Raw genomic sequence first — 25200 nt, 5'->3', positions numbered from 1 at the left:
AGGGGAAGGAAACATATAGCTTGTTTTTTTGAGCAGTGAGAATTGGCTTTTTTCAACAACAAAAGCCCAGCACTGTGATATTCCCATACAGGAATTAAGGACTGGCAAAGACCAGCTTTCTCAATCATCAGAGACCTAAATCAACTGTCCTTTCACCTCCACCACAATGGCCTTTGTGGCATCTCATTGGGGGTCTCCAGCAGATAAAACCTTGAACACAAGAAAAGCCAAACACTTGACAATCTTAAACCAACCACAGTATTAAAAGATCTGATGTGTTCTGGTTTCTGGTTTTGGTCATAAAGGGACTTACTACGGGGCAAGCGTGCAAGCGTGCAAGCGTCAAGGAAAGTGATTTAATTAGAGGTGATTTATATCACTTGTGCTAGAAACTTCTGCAAATGATTTCTAGGGCTGAGCCAACACAGACACAGACACCCTTGTTTTCACAGCCTTGTTCACAGGCAACAAAAACAGGCCACCACTTTTGCAGATTTTTTGAAGAAAGGACATGCAAACATGCCTGTGAAACCTCACTGATATAGGCAGCAGTAACCTTGGCGGAAAGAAAAAATGGCACGGAAACACAGCAAAAAAGAGAAGGTGAATAGGAAGTGAACAGACAAGAAAAGGTCAAACTAAGGTAGAGTATCTTTTGCAGATCATTTCATATCCCTTGCAGATCACTTCATATCCCCTTCAAAAAGCCTCTTGTTCTTGTTGAAGAAAATTACTCTGACATTAACCGTATTTACTCACAGGTCCCACTTATTTCAGTGGGGCTAATGTTCCTATGATTGCAGAATGAATCCCCCCTTCCTCTACAAGTACGGAGACCACACTGGCTGAAAGAGGGAGAGAAAGCCACTGCTTTATTAATGGGATACATCTGTTCCTAACTGTGTAGCAGTTAGGAAGGATTCCGGGATAATGATTGCAGTTAACATTGTCGTGTGGGCTCTCCCTTGGCCTGATCCTTGACTGTATCAAGAGACCAATGTCAATTTCACACATTAAATACAATAAATTAGTGATAGGGGAAAGAGGGAGACTCATAACCTCAGATGAGTGTTAGCAAGTCTAAACTCAAAAATATATCTGCCATCATGCACTAAATACCTGCCTTTACAGTCAGCAGGGATGAAGAGGATTTATACTAACGTGTGTGTGTGTGTGTGTGTGTGAGAGAGAGAGAGAGAGAGAGAGAGAGAGAGAGCTCAGTATAGGCACTGCTTAAAAGTAATATTTAAAAAGTAATATTTATTTATTTTTTCCTATTCATTATAAGGAAACCTGCAAGTATTCTTAAGCTAAAGCTTGTACATTCCACCTCCCTTAGAAAGCTTTTTTATAAGTCACTTAGAGACACTGCTTACATAAAACTTGTATATTTTACTCAGCTGTGCAGGAAATTTGCTCCTGCTATGTTGGTGTCCCTGAATGTGTAAAACACTTATTACAGCAGTGCTGTACTCACTGAGTTTTCCTCCAAAAGGCTAAAATTGCTAAGCTTTAGCTTACCAGTGCTTCTAAGCGCTGACATCCCCTTTTTCATATTAATAATTATGAAAGGAATATTTCTCAATAACCCCTATTGCGATCTATAATAGAGATTGGAATAATGTAAAATGCTGCCTGGAGGCCTTATGGTATCGTCTATGCTGCCCCTCTATTTTTCCCACTGTAAAAAACTATTCAGCAAGTCCAGAGTATGTCAAACTCTACTTCCATGTAAATCAACGATGGGTTGAGTCTTCAGACACCAACAGCAGGTCGCACCATTGCTTATACCAGTATAGAAGCCCAACTCTGAAACTTTTATAGCAGGGATAGGGAACCTTTGGCACTCCAGATGTTGTTGGATTCTAACTCTCCCATCAGGGAAAAGGCCTTAGCTCAGTAGTAGAGCATTTGCCTTGCAATCCCTGGCATCTTCAGGTAAGGCTGGGAGAGACTCCCACCTTGAAATCCTGGAGAGTCACTGCCAGTCAGTGCAGACAATACTGAGCTAGATGGACCAATGGTCTGGCCCAGAACAAGGCAGCCTCCTATCTTCCTATGACTGCTTCAGGAAATCTTTCATTTCTCTGTATCCAACTTGGATGCTATCAACCCAGAACTCCAGTTAGTTAACGTTGTTGTTCTTATGTGTTTTCAAGTCGATTACAACTTATGGTGACCCTATGAATCAGTGACCTCCAAAAGCATCTGTCATGAACCACCCTGTTCAGTTCAGTAAGTTAATTAATTTATACCCTGCCCCTTCTCCCAGAATGAGCCCAGGGCAGCAAACTAAAACACTACAAGCACTGCAAGACTAAAGCATATTAAAACAAACTTTAAAAACATCTTTAAAAAAAAAAGCTTTAAAAACATCTTAAAAAGCAATTCCAACACAGATGCAGACTGGGATAAGATCTCTACTTAAAAGGCTTGTTGAAAGAGGAAGGTATTCAGTAGGCGCCGAAAAGATATCAGAGATGGTGCCTGCATAATATTTAAGGGGAGGGAATTCCAAAGGGTAGGTGCCACTACACTAAAGGTCCGCTTCCTATGTTGTGCGGAACGGACCTCCTGATAAAATGGTATCTGTAGGAGGCCCTCACCTGCAGAGCGTAGTGATCGACTGGATATATAGGCAGTAAGATGATCTTTCAGGTATCCCGATTCCAAGCTGTATAGGACTTTGTATTGCTTACTGAAGTACGACCTTACCCATTATCTAAGACCTGTATCTGAAATCCTGTTTGTGTGACTGCCAATAAAATTATTAAGTCTGTGAATACATGAGACAGGGCTTTCTCAGTGGCGCCTCCACAGTTTCTCATACAGTTAACATTTGCCTTACATCTTCAATTCTGGCATTCAAGAATGAGGTCCTCCTGCAGGTACCATCATATCAGGAGGTCCATTCTGCACAATCTAGGAGTCAGGCCTTTAGTGTGGTGGCACCTACCCTTTGGAATTCCCTCTCCTTAAATATTAGTCAGGCACCAATCTCTATTGTCTTTGCACTGTTTACTGAACACCTTCCTCTTTTAAGAAACATTTTAAGTAGATACCTTTAGCCCAGTCTGCATTTCTATTGGAATTGTTTTTATGATGTTTTTCTTGTTTTATTGCTTCTTATTTGCCCCCTGGGGCTTCTTTGGGAGGAAGGGTGGGATATAAATTTAATACATAAGAAGAGGAAGGTCTTCAAAATGTGTATTTTTGCTTATAAGAATATAAAAAGAGCTCTGCCAGATCAAGCCAAAGGCCCATCTAGTCTAGCATCCTGTTCTCAAAGTGGTCAACCAGATGCCTATCATAAGGTCACAAACAGGACTACTGCATTTCTTTTAGATCTAATTCAATTTCTCTTGTGCATCTGTTTGTCTGTTATCTATTCAATGCTTCATATTCTGCCAATTCTGTTCAATTCTAAACACACTTACTAAGGGACTAAGCCCCATAGGACACAATAGGATTTACTTCTGAATAGATATCGTTTGGATTGTGCTATTAGTAAGGTTTGACTAGTCATCCTCTGCAAAGATATCGATATTTAAGCAGGGTTGGCAACTCCCTACCAGGAATGTCCACTATTGGGCAAGAAACAAATTGTCATGCAACCAACACATCATCAATGGGCTTAAGCGGGTTGAGCTGAGCACATGGAATCACTGTTGTTGCTTTTTTGGATGTAAGGGAATAATGTTATAGGTAAATGAAATATAAATAGTAAAAGAAAAACAAAAGACGGCGATGATTTCCTAAATGCAATATCATACCAACCACAAGAAGATTCCTGTGAGCAAGACAGAAAACTCAGCATTTCACAATCAGTCAGGATTCATAACCAAAAACCAAAACTAAAAAAGTCCTGGCAGCCGGTCAGCCAAGGTCACAGAAATCCCCATGCAGCACAACCTGGCCCGGGGGCTGCAGATAGTACAGAATGCTATGGCATGATTGCTGACATAAGTGAGACCGTCAGCACATAATACCTCTGCTTTGAAATCTGCACTGGTTGCTGCTTTGCTACAAGTTCAAGTTGTTCTTTCCATGTTACAGATGCTCCTGGTTTACTCCTGGTATGTGGAATGAGCATTGCAGCTTTACTCCCACTACGCTAAAGGTCCGTTTTCTATGTTGTGCAGAATGGACCTCCTGATAAGATGGTATCAGTTCTTTCTCTTGGCTACTTCTCGCAAGGATTTCTAGATGTTTTCAGAGGTCATTCTGACCTAAATCGTCTAGCCAGTTCTCAAAATGTCTGCTAATTTCTCACGACTGTTCCTTTCCAGTATAGGTCCCTTGCTCAAACTCCCTAGCACCCTCCCTACCTGTATTAACCACTTTTCTTCTTTTGCAAATAAAGAACCTGACTGACATCTTATGGCTTTGGCATTCTAGTGAATAATTTGAAAACAAGAAACCTTGGTATTTCCACCAGCTCCCCTTTATCCAACGTTCAAACTGAAGGGGATGTTGAATATCCAGCAATGTTTAGATAGATAATACAAGTTACACTTTTGAAATATGAAGGCCAGGTTACTGCAGTTAGGCAAAATTTCAAAGCGTGGAATGGATAAGGAGGTGCAAATATAACCTTAAAAATGCAATAATGTTTCTGACCTGCAAAAAGGGTGCTATTTCAAGGATAAAAATCAACAGTAAGAGAGGTTCTGCAGCGTAGCAGATTAAGGTTTCATACACAGCAGAAAAAGACAAATGGTATGAGTAGGTAAAATGCAGCTGCGAAGCATCTTTCATCTTAATATACAGAGCAAAGTTCTAAAAGGAAAGGAAAGGCTCCATGTTGGTTTCCTTTGTTAAGGTTCTGAGAAGCACTCGATTTCTACTTAATACTCACCTTTCTCATTTCTCTTAAGAGAAGGAATGAGAAAGGTCAACCCCCTAACTAGTGTCACTTGCAACCTTAGAACAGAGATTAAAGGCTCCATCATTACTTCTTGGTGCCATTTCATCTGTACAGTACCATATTTCCAACTGGTCAAAAAGATCTTTAACTTGCAGACCCCTTTGGAATACAAATCCGCTGCATTTTGCATACATCGGCAAAAAGCAATCTGCAAAAGCATATTTCATGGCTGCATATGTTTTACTTCCATCCACTGGAGAAGGTAGAGAGGAGTGGGGTAGGGTGGTGTATGCCATTCTCCACTATTTCTGTTTGTCATAACTAGATCCATTATTTCCATTAAAAAATCCAATTAGTCCTCTTCTATGCAGAGACAGGGCATGGCCCTCTGCAGAAGCTTCCATCTCATGAAGAAAGCTAAGCACAAAATGCAGGGGACAAAAACAGATGGAAGGTAGCAATCCTGGCTACCTGGCAAAATTACAGTATATTTTTAAGAGTAAGCAAGATTTCCAAACAAAAACAAAAGGCAAGAGGGAAAAACAATTTGAAAGAAGCAATGAATTGATACACTGCAGAACTTTACTGATCTTCATCTCAGGCACCAGTGTTTTATTAAATAATAAGCTACTAAAAAGCACTCCATAAGGCGGGTTTTTTTGCTTTGACAGAGAAATAAGAGAAGTAATAAAACACAATGGCAATGCACAGCTGTGTAAGAACACAGATAAAAGGTGGATAAATTAAAATATCATATTTACAAGAACTGATGGATGGGGCAGAAGTGAAAGCAATGTCTGCAAGTGTCAGAAACCTGATAAAAACATAGCAGCATTTGATCTTCAGGCTAAACACAGAACATAAATCTTCCACACTCTCCTTACTGCACAGGAGTAGAATCCAATGTGTCCTGTTTTGCAGATGCAAGGCACTGTGACAGCCACCCACTGTTGTAGCTGGTCCATAGCAATGTGTCATCCATTATGCAACTATGGCTATGTATCTGTAATTCTGAGCCATTCAGCACTATGGTAGCTGAGATGACCCTTATGCCAATATCCAAGTGACTTTCACATGACCAAATGCAGCCCCAGCTTGGAATTTTGTGCCACTTGTACTTCTACACCAGGTGGAAGAATGGCAATCTCAGATTATTATCACATCCTTTCTGGATAGCAGTCGGTTTTCCAGGGCTTAACCTTCATCTATGCATGAATCAGAAGGTGGTGGAATGATAAGGTAGTAAAGTAGACAGCACAATTTCTGACTACATGTGATGGACCACACTTCTGAATAACTCCCTGTGTTAAAAAGATATTCACTATCAATAGAAAAATCACCATGGTAAACTAAGTGTTGGGACTGGAGCCTCTCTCCTCGATCTTCTAGTCTTCTCTCTGGAGGAAGTTTCACATAAGGCATCAGTCACAGAAGTTGTATCCCCACAACCGCCATCACCAATTCTCTGCAGTGGTGCAGTTCATTCTATCATCTTGTATCTAGCACAAGTGTAGACTTTGCATCAGTGATGGATGCAGGGCTAGAGAACAAAAATCTCAATAGTTTGCAAAGAGGAATTCTGCTGAATCAGACAAAATGCCCATCTAATCTCCCACTCTGTTCTTACAGCGGCCAACCACATGCCCATGGAGAGCCTGGAAGCACAACCTCAGCACAACAGAGCTCTCCCACGTGAAAGCCACATGAGAATACAACTGGTATTCAGAGGCACACTGCTTCCGACAGCGGAGGTAAAAAATAGTTGTGGCTAGTTCTTCTGAAAGTAAAGGGAAGGGGGGAGAAAAGTCCATCTGGTAGTGGACAAACAGATCAAGACAGACAAGGCTTGTGTGCAGAAAAGCAGCATGGGGAGGCAGCAACTGAGCATATCAATGGCACTTGGAGAAAATAATAAACTGTTCCTCTTCCATCCCTCACTCTGCTTAAATCTAACCCTCCTGGCAATATATTTTATTTTTTCAAAATGTTTATGGGAGTGGTGTAGGGGGACCATACCTGAGTATTAGTGGAAAGCCACATGCTTTGCATGTAGAAGTTCCCAGGTTCAGTGCCCGGCATCTCCAGTTAAAAAGATCATGAAAAGAAACCAAGCCAGGTTTCACCAGTGTTGTGTAGTGGTGAGTGTGGTGGACTATGACCTGGGAGACCAGGGTTCAAATCCTCACTCAGCCATGAAGCTCACTGGGTGGCCTTGGGCCAGTCACGGCCTCTTAACTAACCTACCTCACAGGGTTGTGGGGATTAAATGAGGAGAAGAACCATGTATGCCACCTTGAACACCTTGTTGAAAAGTTGGAATATAAATGCAATAATAAATAAATAAAAAATTGGCGGAGAATGGTGGCGAATCCCCCAGAAATGTGCCAAAACTTGTCAAAATGGCTCAAGTGGGGTGAGGGAAAGCTTCATGTTTGGTTTACCTTATTTATGTAGTGTGGCAGGTAATCTTCCTCTGCTCCTCTCTTTGATGTGTGTGTGCAGGAGGCAGTGTTTAGCTAGCCCAGTCAGCCAACAAGAGCAATTGCCTTTGGAATGAAAAGGAGGAGCAAGAAGCATTCTTACAAAATATGTTGTGTCATTACTGCAAAGGCCCTCTTCTACATCTACCACTTCAGAAGAGGAAGAGACTCCAAGCAGGTCCTCCAAAGATGATCTTAACGACCCGGCAAACTCATTTGAGAACAGGTCCCACACAGTTCGTCCAGAGCTTAAAGGCTGTTCACAATAGCAAAGGGTGTGTGGCCGTGTACGAAAAATTAACACAGTAGCAAAATCCCCATATGAAGAGAATAGCTGTGTGCCCAGAAGACTGTCTTTGTTTTTGGTTTCAAAATCAACAAAGATGCAAGCATGCTTTCTGGATCAAAAATATGGAGGACTTTCAGCATATGGTTCAGCATGTATGTCCTTTTTCTGATCCTTGAATCTGGCCCCAATAAATATTATACTACAAAATATATACCAAAGTACAAGTAGGTTCCTTGATGAAGTAGGTTTTTAAATTCTTGGAGCATGTTGCCTAAAAGTATGGGAAGAGATAGCTCAATAACAGCACACCCATTATTTGGTCACTTAAAAAGAGCTACTGGTCTATGGCAGCCTCAGCTCAGAAAATGCATTTCATGTTCAGTATCTCTACTTGCCGAGCACTTTATCATGCCAGAACACAGTACAATAATTGTAATTTAATAATACAGACAGCAGAATCCAGTAACAGTTGAAAACTAGAGAAAACAAATGAGCTTTCCACCCCAAGCCAGATGTCAAGTTCCTCTGAATCAGGCTGTCTCTGGGCAAGCACTGATAATAAATAGAAATGAATGGATATTTTTATTAAGGTATAGTGGGTCAGCCTCAAATGCTGAGGCCCTGAAAATGAGAAACTAGAGAGCATTCATGAAGTGGACATGGCACATTAATTCACTACAGAGACCGCAGGCAACAAACATCTGCATTTTCAACATATGCAGAATAAGACTAAAGTAAGCTCAGTAGTTTTCATTGGATCAGCTTGCATGCAAGTTTTTGCAGACCCTGAAAAGATGTGACCTAATCTTAAAAAGGACTAACTACCGTGCCAACATGTTTGAGGTGATCAAAATTATTAATTCCATAAAATATGAGGCAGAGGACTGAAAACTTAACATGGACTGCATTATGTCTACTCTGGACTTCCTTACATATTTATGGAAAGCAATGATACCATGCCTTTCAACTTTAGAAATTTCAGAGAGAGTTCACAATCAATTATAGTCCTCTTAGAATTAAGGAAGCAACTTCTTTATTTATATGATTTCTAAACCACTCTTCATCAAGGAGATCCCAGAGCAGTTCAGATGTTCTTAAACTATAGCTGACATCATCCCTGACAATCAGCCATGGTATCTGGGGCTGATGGGTTGGAGTTCTACAACATCTGGAAGGACACAGGTTCCTGCCTCCTGCTACAGAGACAAATGACAGAAGTGCCATTCACACAGCAGATATTTCTTAGCAAAGTAAAATTTCTGTAATAATGCTGTGAGAATGATGCTCTCATGGGGACTTTAGGCAAACATTCTCAGGAATAATAATAATCTGACATCAGGTTTGCCTTCCAAGGATTCAGCGGCATCACTAGGGGGGTGCGGGGGGTGCAGACCGCACTGGGTGACACCATCAGAGGGGGTGACACCCAGAGCCACCCCTAGGCACCGGGAAGCCCTGCAGCGGCCATCTCGCCAGCCACTTCCCTCTTGGGGAATCTCCCACTCTTCGGCTGCAGAGCGGTTTTCCCCCCCATCCTGCCTGGCCTGCCCGCTCATCAGCTGTGAATTTTAGGCAGGAGGTTTAAGTCCCCTGCCTGCTCTTGGGCTGTGTTCCTGAGTGGCTTCCCAGGGGTAGGGTTACCAGGTGTCTGATTTTCGGCTGGAGTTTCTGGTTTTGGGGGGGTCCCCTCCAGGTCTCCAGCTAACTTACCTTAATCTCCAGACTCTCAGCGTCAATTTAAAAAAACAACTAAGTTTCTACGTCGTCTGGTTCCCGAGATATACACCAAAACATCAACCCCCCCGCGACTGTTTAATCTGTTTTTTTAACCGACCTGTATAGCAGCTTTTAGCCAGAGCTTGGAAAAGTTACTTTTTTAAACTACAGCTCCCATCAGCCCCCACCAGCATGGCCACTGGATTGGGCTGATGGGAGTTATAGTTCCAAAAAATAACTTTTCCAAGCTCTGGCCTCTAATCCCACCCTTTCAGGATTGTAGCCAATCAGGGAAGCCAGGCTTGTGATCTGTTGACCCAGGCAGTGCTTAGGCTTCATTACAACGTCAAAATGGTGGTTTTGAGGTCTTCAGTTTGAGTAAAAATATGGGTTAAAGTTTTTTTTCTCTTGTGTGTAGCACGCAGTCAGACCCTGGGCTGTTGGAGAGGGCAGTGCTTTGAAAACCTTTCCAATATGAAAGCTTTAATCCAATACTTGCTTTTCTGGGAGTAAAGGAATGCTGATCCCATGTACCTGGCGTAAACCCCATTGAATTCATTAGGACTTACTTTTGAGTAGACATGGTTAGGATTGTGCTGTAAATTAATGGGACTTCTGAGTAAACATAACAAAGAATTGTGTTTGTGTTGTAAATCTTTCCCTTCCTCTCCAATCCTATTTTTAAAACAATTAGGCAGTTCTGCAATGACCAACTGGTTTGACAATAAACTATTATGTGTGGTGTATTTTTGAGAGAGAGAGAGAGAGAGAGAGAGAGAGAGAGAGAGAGAGGGAGGAGTCTTTCCAACAACCCTGTGAGTCTTTCCAACTTCATGTGAGAGGAGCTTTTCAAAACTGAAACTTATAAAGAACGTATAAAGAACTATTTGCGATCTACCATGGGGCAGTCAAGGCTTTACAATCTTGCGATATTATCAATTTTGATGTAGTTCTTGAACATTTTTACTTCGAATTCTATTGTTTTCTTACCGAATTTTCACTTTAACCACATGAAACTATGTAAATGTAAATACATTTAGGCTGTGCGTATGATATTGTAATTTAAAGGTGTAGTTTTAATTTTGCTAGTTGTTTATGTCACTACTATTGCCATTACATTCAGTGATATACGGGAATTACGATTTACGAGTAACATTAGTACAAAAAACATTACTAAGGATTCTGTATGGTCTGGTACAGGAGGAGGTCCATGGGGGTGACACCATGAGTTACCACACTGGGTGACACCAACCCTAGTGATGCCACTGCAAGGATTATTATTATTACCTGATTCCTATGCCTGATCAAGTCTCACAACACAATCCTGAGGGAATCCCATAACAGATATGACTTCAGGGTGCTCAGTGAGCAAGACCCTAGAGCTGTGCTTCTTAACCTTTTTTGGGGGGGTCACAGAGCTCTGAGAATCTGATGAAAGCTATGGACCTCCATAAATAAATAAGTAAACAAACACACAATTTATTTTATTGCTTTGGAATTTTTTTGTGCCTGGTTCATGGACCTCCTGGGGGTCCATGGACCACAGGTGAAGAACTCCTGCCCTAGAGATTTCAAAGGTCAGTCAGAGATTAATAGGATTTTTGGATGAAGGGGCTGAATACCTGCTGACTCATGCTTCTTGAAACTTTAAAATATTCTTTGCCTCAACCCCCCCTCCCAAAACAACCAAGAACTGAAAGTAACCCTGTGAATTCAATCACCCCTCCATTTTGAGCAAATGCCATTTTTGTGACCTTTGTACATTTATGCATTGTCATCCATTATGTAAAAATTAAACCTCATCAATTAAAAACGCAGCATTTCAGATAAATATTAGCTTTTGAACATTACGCTGTAGACTTGCTATGTGACTAATTATACTGCAGACATACTCTGTTTTTTCCCCTAAGAAATCATTTCTTCTTTTGTCAAGTTAGCTATTATCCACTCAAAATCTGATGCTTGACTGCCAAAGCGTTGGTAGCTTATATTAAACAATTTCAATTTACTTCACATTAAGTCAATCATATAAAAAGCTTTGGCTCCCCTTTATACAAATGTCATCAAGAAAAACAAACTGTCTTCCTCCTTCCTTTCCTCCCTCCACCTCCCCCCACTGAAAACTGATTTAAGGAGAATCTTGACAGATAGCACAATGCCAAATGTTATCTCTTTGAAACTAGTAATGAAACTAGTCATTAAAAATGTGAAATATACTTTGCATCTTTCCAGTTGGAGTCAATAACCACGCTGTGAAAGACACTTCTGAAGATATATAATATCCAGTTTAAGTCACATTTCTGAATAAAACACAGGTGCTGAACAAGCTTAAGGACCATGCTGCAGCATTCACTTACCCTTACAGCACAGTCACAATCTAATTTGACTACACAAGATACAGCTAATGTCACTGATTTGTTAATTAAATACATTATTCACGTAGATAAAGAAAAATATTTTTCCTGCACTAGTCATTTTCTAAACACACCTTAAAGTGTAGGTGATTAAAACACTTGCAAGTTTAGTTTAGAGCCAAATCTCTTTCTTGCCTTATTTTAAAAGAGTAAAACAAAAGTTAATTAGAAAAAACCCAGACTGCTCTAGACTGCCTATTTGGGGGGGTTTCAAAGGGGCAGTGTGTTATGTTAGTCCCTTCAGACCTGTGAGTGACCTGGATAATATCTGGATTAGTTTTAAAGCAATGCAATCCAAATCATATTGATTCAAGGCTGACCATGAAATTATATGGATCCAGTTAAAGGCTCCTTCTAAGTTCCTTCTGAGGCCTGGTCTAAACACGCAGCAAAGTGTGATGGAAGTGAGGTGGTTGAGTTCTGATGTACAGTAGGGCCCAGCTTTTCGGTGGCCCACTTTTTGGCTTTCTGCTAATACAGCAGTTTTCAATTAGAGTAAGGCCCCACTTATAAGGCGCTTGTTCTGCTTTTCCGGCGTTTTTCAGGCATCGGGCACCATTTTATTGACGGAGATCCGCTTTTCGACGGGGGTCTGGAATGCAACCCACCATATGAGTGAGGCCCTACTGTAGTAGAATTCAGATTGCAGGTGGGAGGGGTGTTCTATTTGTTTGTTTATTAATCTTTGCCAAAGCACCCTGCAAACAGAAAAGCAGAACAGAGAATCAGCTGCACTAAAACCCTTCTCCCTGGTGTGCACTTTTCACTTGCAAATATTGCCTGTCTGTTTTTACACAGGAGACCATTCTAACTGGTAGCTACAGTCTGAAATGGTACACTCCACTATACCACATGAAGATTCTTGCCACCTCATTTTGCTGCATTTTTGGACCAGACCCCATATTAACTTTGTGAAATGGAAATAGAGTTGCCAGGTCAGAAGCATCCCAAATCCTGAGATTTCAGGGGCAGGCCCTAGTGATGTCATTAAGCATGATACATTAAGCATCAACCACAGTTGCTTAGAACGTACAATTCAAACAAAAACATTTCTCTGGAAATTAAGATAGAAATCTTAGCTAAAAGATGGTGTTCCCAGGTCCAGCTGAAGTGACAGAATCATTCCTTCTCACCTGCTTAGGGAAGCCTGAGTAGGGAACATTTAATCTAGCCAATTCGCTTCTGGCAAAAAGGTCTCAAGTGCCCTCAGGCCAGTCCAGTCACCAGAAGGCCACTGTAGGAAGAAAGCAGCCTAGTGTTGTGGAGATGTTACATGGAATAAACTCAGGAATAAAGATGGATGCCCTTGAAGGCTGCAATTCTAAACACATCTACTATGAAAGCTGAGAGTCCGGAGATTGGGGTGACTCCCCTGGAGAGGACCCCAAAATCTGGAGTCTCCAGGTGAAAACCCAAGACCTGGCAATCCTAAATGGAAACTGCTTTTCCAGGATAAAATACTAGGCTGCTGAGGGAAGTATCTGTATACCTGAACCATATGGGCAGGGCCAAGTACAACCATTTTCCTAATTAATCATTTGTGCAGGCAGGGAGAAGAGCAATGACCAGCTGCGAATAACCCATACATTTGGGCACACCCATGTAGTTCCAGTATTAATGTTGCAGTGTTCGTCATGGAAAAGCCAGTGAGGCAACATGGGAAGGGGCCCAAACCCTGCCCCCCTCTCTCTCCCTCTCTCTCACGCACACACACAAACATAGAACTAGCTCATCAATACTGCAAATGACAAGGGTTTTGGAATTATAATTGATCACAAACTGAATATGAGCCAACAACGTGATGTGGCTGCAAAAAAGCCAAATGCTATTTTAGGCTGCATCAACAGAAGCATATAGTAATACCTCAGTTAACAAAATACATGTGTTTAACAGAAACTTTGGTACCAGAGGTAGGAATAACATGGAAAGAATAGGGACAGGTTCCTACACCACAGAAAAGAAGAGCAGTTCAACATATTTCAGCAAACTTTTTATTCAAAACTAACAATACGAATTTCTGAAATGAAACAACCAAGGCAGGTAAGCCTTGCATACAGACCACTTCATACACTCAAGCAGGTATGCAGGCAAGGGGCAGCAGCCACCGCCACCCTGTGATTGCTCTCTCTCTCTCTCTCTCTCTCTCTCTCTCTCTCTGCCATCGTCCCCTTCACTTGAGCAGACACGTCTACAGTAAACAGTGCTTCCAGGACAGCCGAAGCACTGTTTACTGTGAAGGTCCCCGCACCACCTTACAAGGAGCACCATTCCAGCAACATGTGAGAGAGCTGGCTGCAGCAGCAGTAATCCAATAGACAAGAACTATGTCAGAGTGTGCACCGACACACATATACTCCCCACACCCAAAAAAGGCTTTTTGTGTTCTCTGGGAAGAGGGACTGATTGTTAAGCCACTGAGAATTGAAACCCTGTGAGGTGAATAGAAGTCTTCTAACAACTCTCACAGCCAGGGCCAGCTCCAGGCATGCCAGGTCCTTTCGCATTAGCCTGCCCCGGGCCCCTCCACAATCCGTGGCAGGAGCCGCGCCGCGGATCACAGGACAGGAGCTTTCAAGCCACCCACCATCCCCCTGCTTCACCTACCTTTCTCTGCTGTTTTTTGCAGCTGCATGCACTGCGCACGCAGGGTTGCCATCAATCAAGGTGGCGGCCAATGTTTCCATAAGGGGCTGAAGCCTCTGCCGCCATCTTGGTTGATGGCACGCAGCACGCACATTGCTGCCATCAACCAAGATGGTGGCAGAGGCTTCAACCCCTTACAGAAACCACAGCCGCCATCTTAATTGATGGCAACCCTGCGCGCAATGCAAAATACAGCAGAGAGAAAGGTAGGTGAAGCGGGACAATGGTTGGTGGCTCAGGCGGATCGCGGAAGGGGAGCAGAAGGCCCCTTAGGGGCCCCTCAGGGGCGCCTGTAGCTCCGGTGCCCTCGGGCCAGTGCCCCACCTGGCCACCCTTTAAAACTGGCCCTGCTCACAGCCCTTATCAAACTACCCTTCCCAGGATTCCTTGGGGGAAGCCGTAACTGTTTAAAGTGCAATGAATGTCCGGTGTGAATGTGGCCTTACAGTCTAGTTGAAAATTCCCTTTAAAAGTGTTCAGAATTCTCATAGGTACAGAATGCTGTGGACAAATTGCTGGTTGGGCCTGGTTCATTGGAACGTAGTACTTCAATCTCATTTTATTTACATTTGTTAGCTATTTGTTTCTGGGCTCAATTTAAGGTGTTGTTTTGGATCTTTTAAAGCCTGAATGGCTTGGATCCTGTTAAAGAAGCATTGTAATGTCTTCCCCTTGCACTCTGGCCATCAAACAAGCCCTTGCCTCCACCTGAGGTATAGTGAACACACAAAGTAGGGCCTTTTCAGTTGTGGCACCATCAGGAAATGCCCAACTGAGGGAGGCCTGCCAGGTCCAGGCTTAGCTTCAGGCAACAAGCTCAACCCTGACTTTTTTGAAAGGCATTTTTGTTGAATTGATGGCGGTTGTGCTGGGTTACCATTTTATGCTTGCTTCTTGTTGGTTTTATCCTGCTTACTGCTTGGGATGTTTAATTCATAATTCCTTTTTGTTTTATGATTATGTGGTTTTATGTGAGCTGCTGAGTTTTAACTAGTGTATTGTGATGGAAGAGCCTGTCAAGGTTGATATCTCTGTTTATTTTTTAAAAAAATCTTCAATTCAGTTCCAATTCCATTTCTGCATCAGTTGTCCATGTTTTTAGAGGGAAACATCTACATGAAAATTAAAATGCATTTAACACATATTTCTCCTTGTGTGCTCATCTTTGTTCATAGAATTATAGAATACTAGAGTTGGAAGGGGCCTATAATGCCATCAAGTCCAAACCCCTGCTCAATGCAGGAATCCAATTAAAGCATAACTGACAGGGGGCTGTCCAGCTGCCTCTTTAATGGTTCCAGCGTTGCAGAACCTACCACCTCCCATGGTAATTGGTTCCATTGTTAAACCTCTCTAACAGTTAGGAAGTTTTTCCTGATGTTCAGTCGAAATCTGGCTTCCTGCAACTTGAGCCCATTATTCCGTGTCCTGCACTCTGGGACGGTTGAGAAGAGATCCCGGCCCTCCTCTATGTGACAACCTTTCATATACTTGAAGAGTGCTATCATATCTCCCCTCAGTCTTCTCTTCTCCAGGCTAAACATGCCCAGTTCTTTCAGTCTCTCCTCATAGGGCTTTATTTCCAGTCCCCTGATCATCCTTGTTGCCCTCTTCTGAACCTGTTCCAGTTTGTCTGCATCCTTCTTGAAGTGAGGAGACCAGAACTGGATGCAGTATTCAAGATGAGGCCTAACCAGTGCTGAATAGAGGGGAACTAATACTTCACGCAATTTGGAAACTATACTTCTGTTAATGCAGCCTAATTTAACATTTGCCTTTTTTGCAGCCACATCACACTGTTGGCTCATATTCAGCTTGTGATCAATGACAATTCCAAGATCCTTCTCACATGTCATATTGCTGAGCCAAGTATCCCCCATCTTATAACTGTGCATTTGGTTTCTTTTTCCTAAGTGTAGAACTTCACATTTATCCCTGTTAAATTTCATTCTGTTGTTTTCAGCCCAATGCTCCAGCCTATCAAGGTCCCTTTGAATTTTCTTTCTGTCTTCCATGATAGTAGCTATGCCCCCTAATTTTGTATCATCTGCAAATTTGATAAGCATGCTCTGTACCTCCTCATTCAAGTCATTAATAAAAATGTTGAAGAGCACTGGGCCCAGGACCAAGCCCTGTGGTACCCCACTCTTTACTTCTGCCCAGTTTGAGAAGCAACCATTGATAAGCACTCTTTGAGTACGATTCTGGAGCCAGTTGTGGATCCACCTGATAGTTGTTCCATCCAGCCCATATTTAGCTAGCTTGCTAATCAGAATATCATGGGGCACTTTGTCAAAAGTTTTGCTGTAGTCAATGTATATTATGTCCACAGCATTCCCACAGTCTACAAGGGAGGTTACTTGATCAAAAAATGAGATGAGATTAGCTTGGCAGGATTTGTTCTTCATAAATCCATGTTGGCTCCTAGTAATCACTGCATTGTTTTCAAGGTGCTTACAGATTGACTGCTTTATAATCGCTCCAAAGTTTTTCCAGGGATTGATGTTAGGCTGACTGGTCTGTAGTTCCCTGGTTCCTCCTTTTTCCCTTTTTTTTTTTTTTACAATAATTTTTATTCAAATTTTCATAAAACATAGAAAACAAAATCATAAAACATTCAAAGACAAAAAACAAAACAAAACAAAAATGATTAAACAAAAAAAATAAAATGTTGACTTCCCATTTGTCGCATATCAAATCAGTTATAGGTCTACAATATATAACAATCCTGTCTCTTAAATCATATTATAAAATCACTTTCCTCCAGTAGTTATCTTAATTAATCATCAAATCTCATAAACATTACTTTATTCTTTCCACAAAAAGTCAAAGAGAGGTTTCAATTCTTTAAGAAATATATCTATCAATTTTTCTCCAAATAAACATGTCAATTAATCCATCTCGTTAATAATTATAATAATCTTATTGTCATAACCATAGTCCAAATAAACATTTCGATTAATCCATCTCATCAGAATCTGTTAGGTCCAATAATTTCAATAGCCATTATTCCATTATCCCTATTAGTTCCATCTTCCATCTTCAATAGTCCTGTTAAGTCCAGTAATTTCAGTGTCCAATCTTCCATTATCAGTATTCCATAATAATCTTGCTGTTGTAACCATAGTCATATAATAAGAGTCTGATGGGAATTTCCTCTATCCCAAATATTTTCTTGCCATCCATTCTGAATAAGTTGCTGAAATACTGTTGTAAAGTCATATCTCTGTTCTTCTTTTTTACAAAATGCACTGGCTCATCTCTTAAGAGTTTTTCCATTGTCACATGGCTGCAGTTAATTCCATAGATTTTCTCTATATCAAGCTCCATCACATCATTCCAGTCCAGAAGATTATCCAAGCCATTGATAACTTTATCTCTAATATCTTCATTAATTTCTTCAGAGATAACGTTAAATTCCAAACAGTAGATTTTATTTCTAAAATCCATAAACTCCAGATCTTTTTCCAATTCCACATTTGTTCCAATCTCCAGGGCTTGTATCTTCCCTTTATTTTTTCTTTTCTCATCTCTGATCTCATTCTCCTCTCTCACAGGATCCCCTATTTCTTTAAGCTCCTGCGTCATTTTGCTCAGTTCAATTTTCAGCTCCTTACTGCCCTGTCGCAGGGTTTGTTTCGTTATCTCAATCTCATCCATTATTTTCTGAAACATAGTTACTTCCAGATTCTCAGCCACTTTCTTGATTGCCATTTTTAAAACCACGAAAACAAAGCAAAATAAAAATAAAGAAGAACCACTTCTTATTTCAGCAACAATTGGGTTAATATTCCAGGCTTGATGACATCACAGTATAAACAGAGCAACCTGCCTTATCTCTCTATGTTCAAGAATGCAAAACAAATTTAGTTCCCAGCATCAAAACAGTTAGTGGCGTCGTGAAGAAGCAGATTCGTCAAAATAAAATAGACCAAAGAGAGAATAGTCCCAGACAATATAATATTCCTCGGAATAGAAATCAGGAATAGAAATCCCTCTTCTGTTTATTATCTTTAGAATGCACTTCCAGGACAGCTTTTTGCGACAGAAACAGAGATAAGCTGTTAATTTCGTGAATAACAGAAAAGAGTTATATCTCACCCAGAAGTTGTCCAAAGCCGATCAATCTGACAAATCTCCTTTTGCTGTAACAATTTAAACCAAGTAAAAAAAAATAATAGAAAGAAGGGTGCTTGCCTGTTAGTCCGTTCTCTCTTTAAAGAAAAGATAAACGTATCGCTTAAGCAGATAGAGCTTGTTAGAAAGTCCGTCCGGCATTGTTGGCTGGACCTTATCTCATAAATTAATGAAATCCAGTCCTCCCAACAAAAACAGGCTTTTGAGGTTGATCTCTACGTTTCTCCCTGCCCGGGAGAAATTTCATCAGTCAAAAAAAAAAAATGTTCTGACTGATTTATATCTGAATAAGCTTCTTTTGAGGCGGGAGCCCGTCCCAAAAGCAGGCACAAGCGAAGTCACCCTTCCCGGAAGTCCCTTTTTCCCTTTTTTGAAGATAGGAACAACATTAGCTCTCCTCCAGTTATCCGGCACTTCACCGGTCCTCCATGATTTCGCAAAGATAACAGACAGTGGTTCTGAGAGTTCTTCAGCCAGTTCCTTCAATACTCTAGGATGCAGTTTATCGGACCCTGCTGATTTGAACTCGTTCAAAGAGATTAGATATTCCTTGACCATTTGTCTATCAATCTCAAGCTCCAATCCTGCCCCTTCTACTTCACGTTTCCCAGGACGGTCATAGACCCTTTTTTGGGAGAAGACTGAGCCAAAGTAGGAATTGAACACTTCTGCCTTTTCTTTGTCATCTGTTATCATTTTGCCTTCCTCATTGAGTAGCTGTGCCACCACTTCATTCTCTGTCTTTTACTATGGATGTACCTGAAGAAAGCGTTTTTGTTGCTTTTAGCATCCCTCGCTAACCTCAGCTCATTCTCAGCTTTAGCCTTCCTGACACCATCCCTGCAATTCCGTGATATCTGCCTGTACTCTTCCTTTGTGGCCTGGCCTTCTTTCCACTTCCTGTATGTGTCCTTTTTTGTTTTCAGGTCAGCTCTAAGCTTTTTGTGAAACCACATTGGTTTCTTCTGTTGTTTCCCCCCTTTTTTCCTTGTTGGAATTGCTTGCCATTGCGCTTTTGGAATTTCTTTTTTTAGAAACTCCCACCCATCTTGGACTCCTTTTCTCATTAGGGTCACTTGCCATGGAACCGTACTTACAATTGTTCTGAGTTTATTAAAATCAGTTTTCCTGAAGTCCAGGGTGCGCATATGGCTACTCTCAGCTTTTGCTTCTTTTAAAAGCAAGAATTCAAGTATGGTATGGTCCCTTTCCCCCAAAGTTCCCATAGCTGCCACTTCATCCACCCAATCATTTCTATTGGTTAGAATCAAGTCCAGGATAGCTGATCCCCTGGTTGCTTCCTCCACTTTCTGTAGGAGAAAGTTATTTCCAACACAAGTCTGAAATTTCTTGGAGGGGCTGTGTTTGGCAGAATTTGTCTCCCAACAGATATCGGGATAATTGAAATCCCCCATTACCACTACATCATGCCTCCTCGAAACATTGGCAATTTGCTTTTCAAAAGTTACATTCTCGTCTTCTCCTTGATTGAGTGGTCAGTAATAGACTCCAAGCACCACATTCCTTTTATTACTTGCCCCATTAATTTTAATCCAGATACTGTCAGTGGAACTACCAAGCTCATTTTGCTGTATTTCTGAGCAGGGATATATATTTTTAACATATAGCACAACTCCACCTCCCTTTTTATTCCTTCTGTTCTTTTTGAACAAGTTATACCATTCAGTTGCTGTATTCCAGTCATGGGAGTCATCCCACCAAGTTTCAGTTATACCTATCAAGTTGTAACTGCCCTCCTGTATTAAGAGTTCAAGTTCGTCCTGCTTGTTTCCCATGCTCTGCGCATTAGTATACAGGCATCAAAGACCATGTGATTTATGGCTTGGCTTCCTTACTACATTTTTCTGAGGACTGTTACGGGTCCCTCTTACAGCCGATCTCTCTGTTAAACAACTTTTCCTAATATATGCATTTTATAAGCTGTTCCCCCTAATAAATTGTATTTTGCACTAATATATACATTTTTGCACACACTTTCTCCTAATCGAAAAATTTCTGCATGCATTTTTTTGGGTTGGCAAACTGCAGTGCAAAATTCAGAGAACTGTCCATTTTGAAGGACAGATGTATTTTAGTTCTTCTATTCATACAGGAAGTGTGAATAAGATGGGTTTGCATTAAAAAGCAAACCAACATGAATTTCTCCCCCATCTCTATTAGTTAATTGCTTGATGTTGTAGGATAAAACTTACAGAAAAATAACATCACATTATTACTCACAATATCTTCAACAGCACTGAGATGTGACACAAAGTAAATTTTCTCTGTGCAAGGGGTTCCTCTCTCCTTCCCAACATTTGCAAGAATGAGTTCAACAGTTACCCATATCAGCTGGAGAGAGAGCTTTTCATTAGCAGTTGCATTAACTAATTAATTTGACATTAACTAATTAATCTGCAGACCAGAGATGCAAAAATGTTACTAAGAAATTATTTATTTGGAGGTTGAATTAATTTAAAATACTACAGTGATGACAATTTAATCTCATTCTTCTCACAAGAGCATGGAACAGCTCACAGCTGTCGCAATGCAAGAGAGACTGTTTCTTCACAGGGAGCAGAATTAATGTGTCGCTCCTATAATGACATGAACTCTTTCAACTGCACTGACACTAAAACATGGTTGCAGCTGGAGCAAATCTATACAAACAAGCAAAACCTGCCATTTGATTTAGTAGATTTTCATGTGTCCTCCATTTACAGGACAACCTGGCTTAATTTACACATTTATATGAAAAATACAGAGCGGGTTTCTAAATGTCCCGGTTGCCTGAGTGGAGTAAGAATAATCTCCAAGTATGCAGGCATGAAAACTTTTATATATTACAATAGAGCTTCTTCTTTTTCCAGACATCAAAGTGCTACATAGGCATGTGCACACCAAGGTAGATTAAGGAGGGGTGAGGATGTGGCTATCTGGAAGCCAATGGCACTGTGGTCCTCTCATTGTTCTTACCACAAAAGTAAGTGATGTGTAAAAAGGGAAATGCAGTATTTGGTTCATACAAATAATTAGCTAAATGTTTTCCAAACTCTGGTGTTGAAAAGACTTTTGCTTTAGACATGCAACATGTTTAGGACAGAAGTAAAACAAAGCAAGTGAGACCTGTCCTCACCCTGCTCTCCTGTTTAGAGCTCCAGGAGCCCCTGGAACAAGAGCTTTGTAGCACTGCTCAGGCCCCTGGGGAGGGTGTGGAGTTTCAAGAGTGGGGAAGAGATACTAGACACCTCCCCCTCCACGGCACCCCAGGCCTTCCCCTGATTTGCTGAATAGAGTGAGAAGATTGCAGATCTAAACCTGAACCCTTTATAGCTATGCAGCACGGGGAGGGGTGCAGTTTGGAAAAAATGGGGAAAGATATCCTTTTTCTTTCCTTGCTCCTGAAACATCCTTATATAGTGCAGGGGGGAGTTTTTAACCTCATAGTCTGCATCCCCACCTTTACAATCCTCATCCCACCCACCCAATTCCTTGATATTCAATATTAACTGACCAGGTCAACTCTTCCTTTTGCCTGTTTCCTTTGGAGGACAGGGGGAGGTACCCTGGCACTGTATCATGCCATCTCTCATCTGTTCTCAATCACATACTTTACTAATAGATCTCCACTGCCTGCCTGACCTCCAGTTTCTTCAGGGACCCCTCAAAACCTCTCTCTTTAGGTTCAGCTGCCTTCAGCTCTCTGTAGAGGTTCTTCTCAGGTGTTTTTTTCCCTTTAATTTGCAAAATGTATACGCTTTTGTGTACCCAGAGAACTCCCTGAGTATGTACAATCCATTCCCTAATTTCTCGGTGGCCCTGTTTTGCTTCCAACCTGGTAAGACACTTGACCACACAGTTTCACTATTAGAAGGAACAAACTGGATCTGTAACAAAATGTTACATGGATCCTCCTTCCCAACAGCTGCATTCCCTTTTAGGGTTCCAGCCAGCCATTTCCTCCAAGTAGAGTTCATCTCCCTACTTCCCACACAACTCATTTTATATTTTTCTTTCATGGCTATAATCCTCACTTGGCTAGTTTTCTTTGGGCGGGGGAATAACCACCTTAGGATTTTATCATCATCATGGACTTCCGGGAAGGGTGACTTAGCCTGTGCCTGCTTTTGAGACGGGCTCCTGCCTCAAAAGAAGCTTATTCAGATATATCAGTCAGTTTTTTGTTTTTTTTTGACTGATTAAACTTCTCCCGGGTAGGGAGAAACGAAGAGATTAACCTCAAAGCCTATTTTTGTTGGGACGACCAGATCTCATTAATTTATGGGACGAGGTCCAGCCGACGAAGGTAGGACGGATTTTCAACAACAAGCTCTATCTGATAAAGCGAACGTTCATCTTATCTTCTAAGAGAGAACGCACTAACAGGCAAGCACCCTTCTTTCTATATTTTTCTTTTACTTGACTTAAATTGTTGCTGTTTAAAAGAGATTTGCCAGATTGATCGGTTTTTGACATCTCACTGGGGAGCCATAACTTCTCTCTGCTACTCACTAATTAATAGCTTATCTCTGTTTTTGTTGCAAAAAGCTGTCCTGGATTTGCATTCTAAAGATATACACAGAAGAGGGATTTCTATTCCAGATTTTTATTTTGAAGAATATTATATTGTCTGAGACTACTCTCTTTTTGGTCTATTTTATTTTGACGAATCTGTTTCCTGACGACCGCCATTAATTGTTTCGATCCTGGGAACTGCATTTTGTTTACTTAAGCATGGAGAGATAAGGCTGTCTGCTCTGTTTATACTGTGATGTCACCAAGTTTGGAGTATTAACCCAATTGTTGCTGAAATAAGAAGTGGTTTTCCTATATTTTTCTTTTAAAATGGCAATTAAGAAAGTGGCTGAGAATCTGGAAATAACTATGTTTCAGAAAATAATGGATGAGATTGAGATAACGAAACAAAACCTGCGACAGGGTTGTAAGGAGCTGAAAATTGAATTGAGTAAAATGAAGCAGGAGATTAAAGATATAGGGGTCCCTGTGAGAGAGGTGACCCTGGAAGGGGTCCCTGTGAGAGAGGAGACCCCGGAGATTGGAACAAACGTGGAACAGGAAAAAGATTTGGAGTCTATGGACTTTAGAAACAAAATCTATTGTTTGGAGACACAGGAGATTAAAGACATAGGGGTCCTTGTGAGAGAGGAGACCCTGGAGACTGGAACAGGGGTCCCTGTGAGAGAGGAGACCCTGGAGACTGGAACAGGGGTCCCTGTGAGAGAGGAGATCCCGGAGATTGGAACAAACGTGGAACAGGAACAAGATTTGGAGTCTATGGACTTTAGAAATAAAATCTATTGTTTGGAACTCAATGTTATCTCTGAAGAAATTAATGAAGATTCTAGAGATAAAGTTATCAATGGCATGGATAATCTTCTGGACTGGAATGATGTGATGGAGCCCAATATAGAGAAAATCTATGGAATTAATTGCAGCCATGTGACAATGGAAAAACTTTCAAGAGATGACCCAGTGTATTTTGAAAAAAAGAACAGAGATATGATTTTACAGCAGTATTTCAGCAACCTATTCAGAATGGATGGCAAGAAAATATTTGGGATAGAGGTAATTCCCATCAGACTCTTACTATATGACTATGGCTTTGACAGCAAGATTATTATGGAATACTGATAATGGAAGATTGGATACTGAAATTACTGGACTTAACAAGACTACTGAAGATGGAAGATGGAAAATGGAACTAATAGGGATAATAGAACAATGGCTACTGAAATTACTGAACCTAACAGATTCTGATGTGATGGATTAATTGAAATGTTTATTTTGACTATGGTTATGACAATAAGATTATCATAATTAGTAATGAGATGGATTAATCGATATGCTTATCTGGAAAAAAAAATTGATAGATATATTTCTTAAAGAATTGAAACCTCTCTTTGACTTTTTGTGGAAAGAATAAAGTAATGTTTATGAGATTTGATGATTAAGTAAGATAACTACTGGAGGAAAGTGATTTTATAATATGACTTAAGAGACAGGATTGTTATATATTATAGACTTATAACTGATTTGATCTTTGACAAATGGGAAGTCAATATTTTACTCTTTATTTTTTATTTTTGTTTTTTTTTTCTTTTTTTCTTTTTGTTTAACTATTTTTGATTTTGTTTTTTGTCTTTGAATGTTTTATGATTTCGTCTTGTATGTTTTATGAAAATCTGAATAAAAATTATTGGAAAAAAAAAAAAAGGATTTTATCATCATCATCATCATTTTATTTGTATGCCGCCTTTCCACATAAAATTGTGCTCAAGGCGGCTTACAATAAAGTGATCAAAAATACACCTCAAAAATAATTGCAAAAACAATTTCCTAATAACAAAAAATAATAAAACAGTAACATAACAAATACAATAAGCAAAAACAACTTTTCAACATTATGAACATAATAAAACACTCTTTAAAAACAAAGGAGTAACCATTAACACCCCAAGCCCCTAAAGAAAACCATTTACTATATCTCCTACAAAACTTCATTGTTCAGAGTGGAGGCTTGTTTTGTATCAGCACAGTCTCTTTGTTAGCAGAGGTGTTGACTCCTCCCCTTTTATGATGATGATGATGTATTTTTTCAAATCTCAGGATTCTCCTGAGTATGCTGGTATCACC

The 25200-nt window shown here is 40.7% G+C and overlaps 1 protein-coding gene and 1 long non-coding RNA gene across 11 annotated transcripts in view; one reads left to right on the top strand and one right to left on the bottom strand.

Annotated features, from left to right (window-relative positions):
* Nucleotides 1-25200, bottom strand: part of FHIT (fragile histidine triad diadenosine triphosphatase) — a 1850166-nt gene that overhangs the window by 1495796 nt on the left and 329170 nt on the right. The window lies entirely within an intron of this gene.
* LOC133382383 (uncharacterized) lies at nucleotides 441-7811 on the top strand. Its single transcript, XR_009761935.1, has 3 exons — nucleotides 441-643; nucleotides 6497-6618; nucleotides 7370-7811. It is a non-coding gene; the product is annotated as an uncharacterized LOC133382383 (long non-coding RNA).

The sequence above is a fragment of the Rhineura floridana genome, chromosome 3 (assembly GCF_030035675.1).
Source record: "Rhineura floridana isolate rRhiFlo1 chromosome 3, rRhiFlo1.hap2, whole genome shotgun sequence".
In the NCBI taxonomy this organism is placed as follows: domain Eukaryota; kingdom Metazoa; phylum Chordata; class Lepidosauria; order Squamata; family Rhineuridae; genus Rhineura; species Rhineura floridana.
This window is presented reverse-complemented; position numbering and strand designations above follow the sequence as displayed.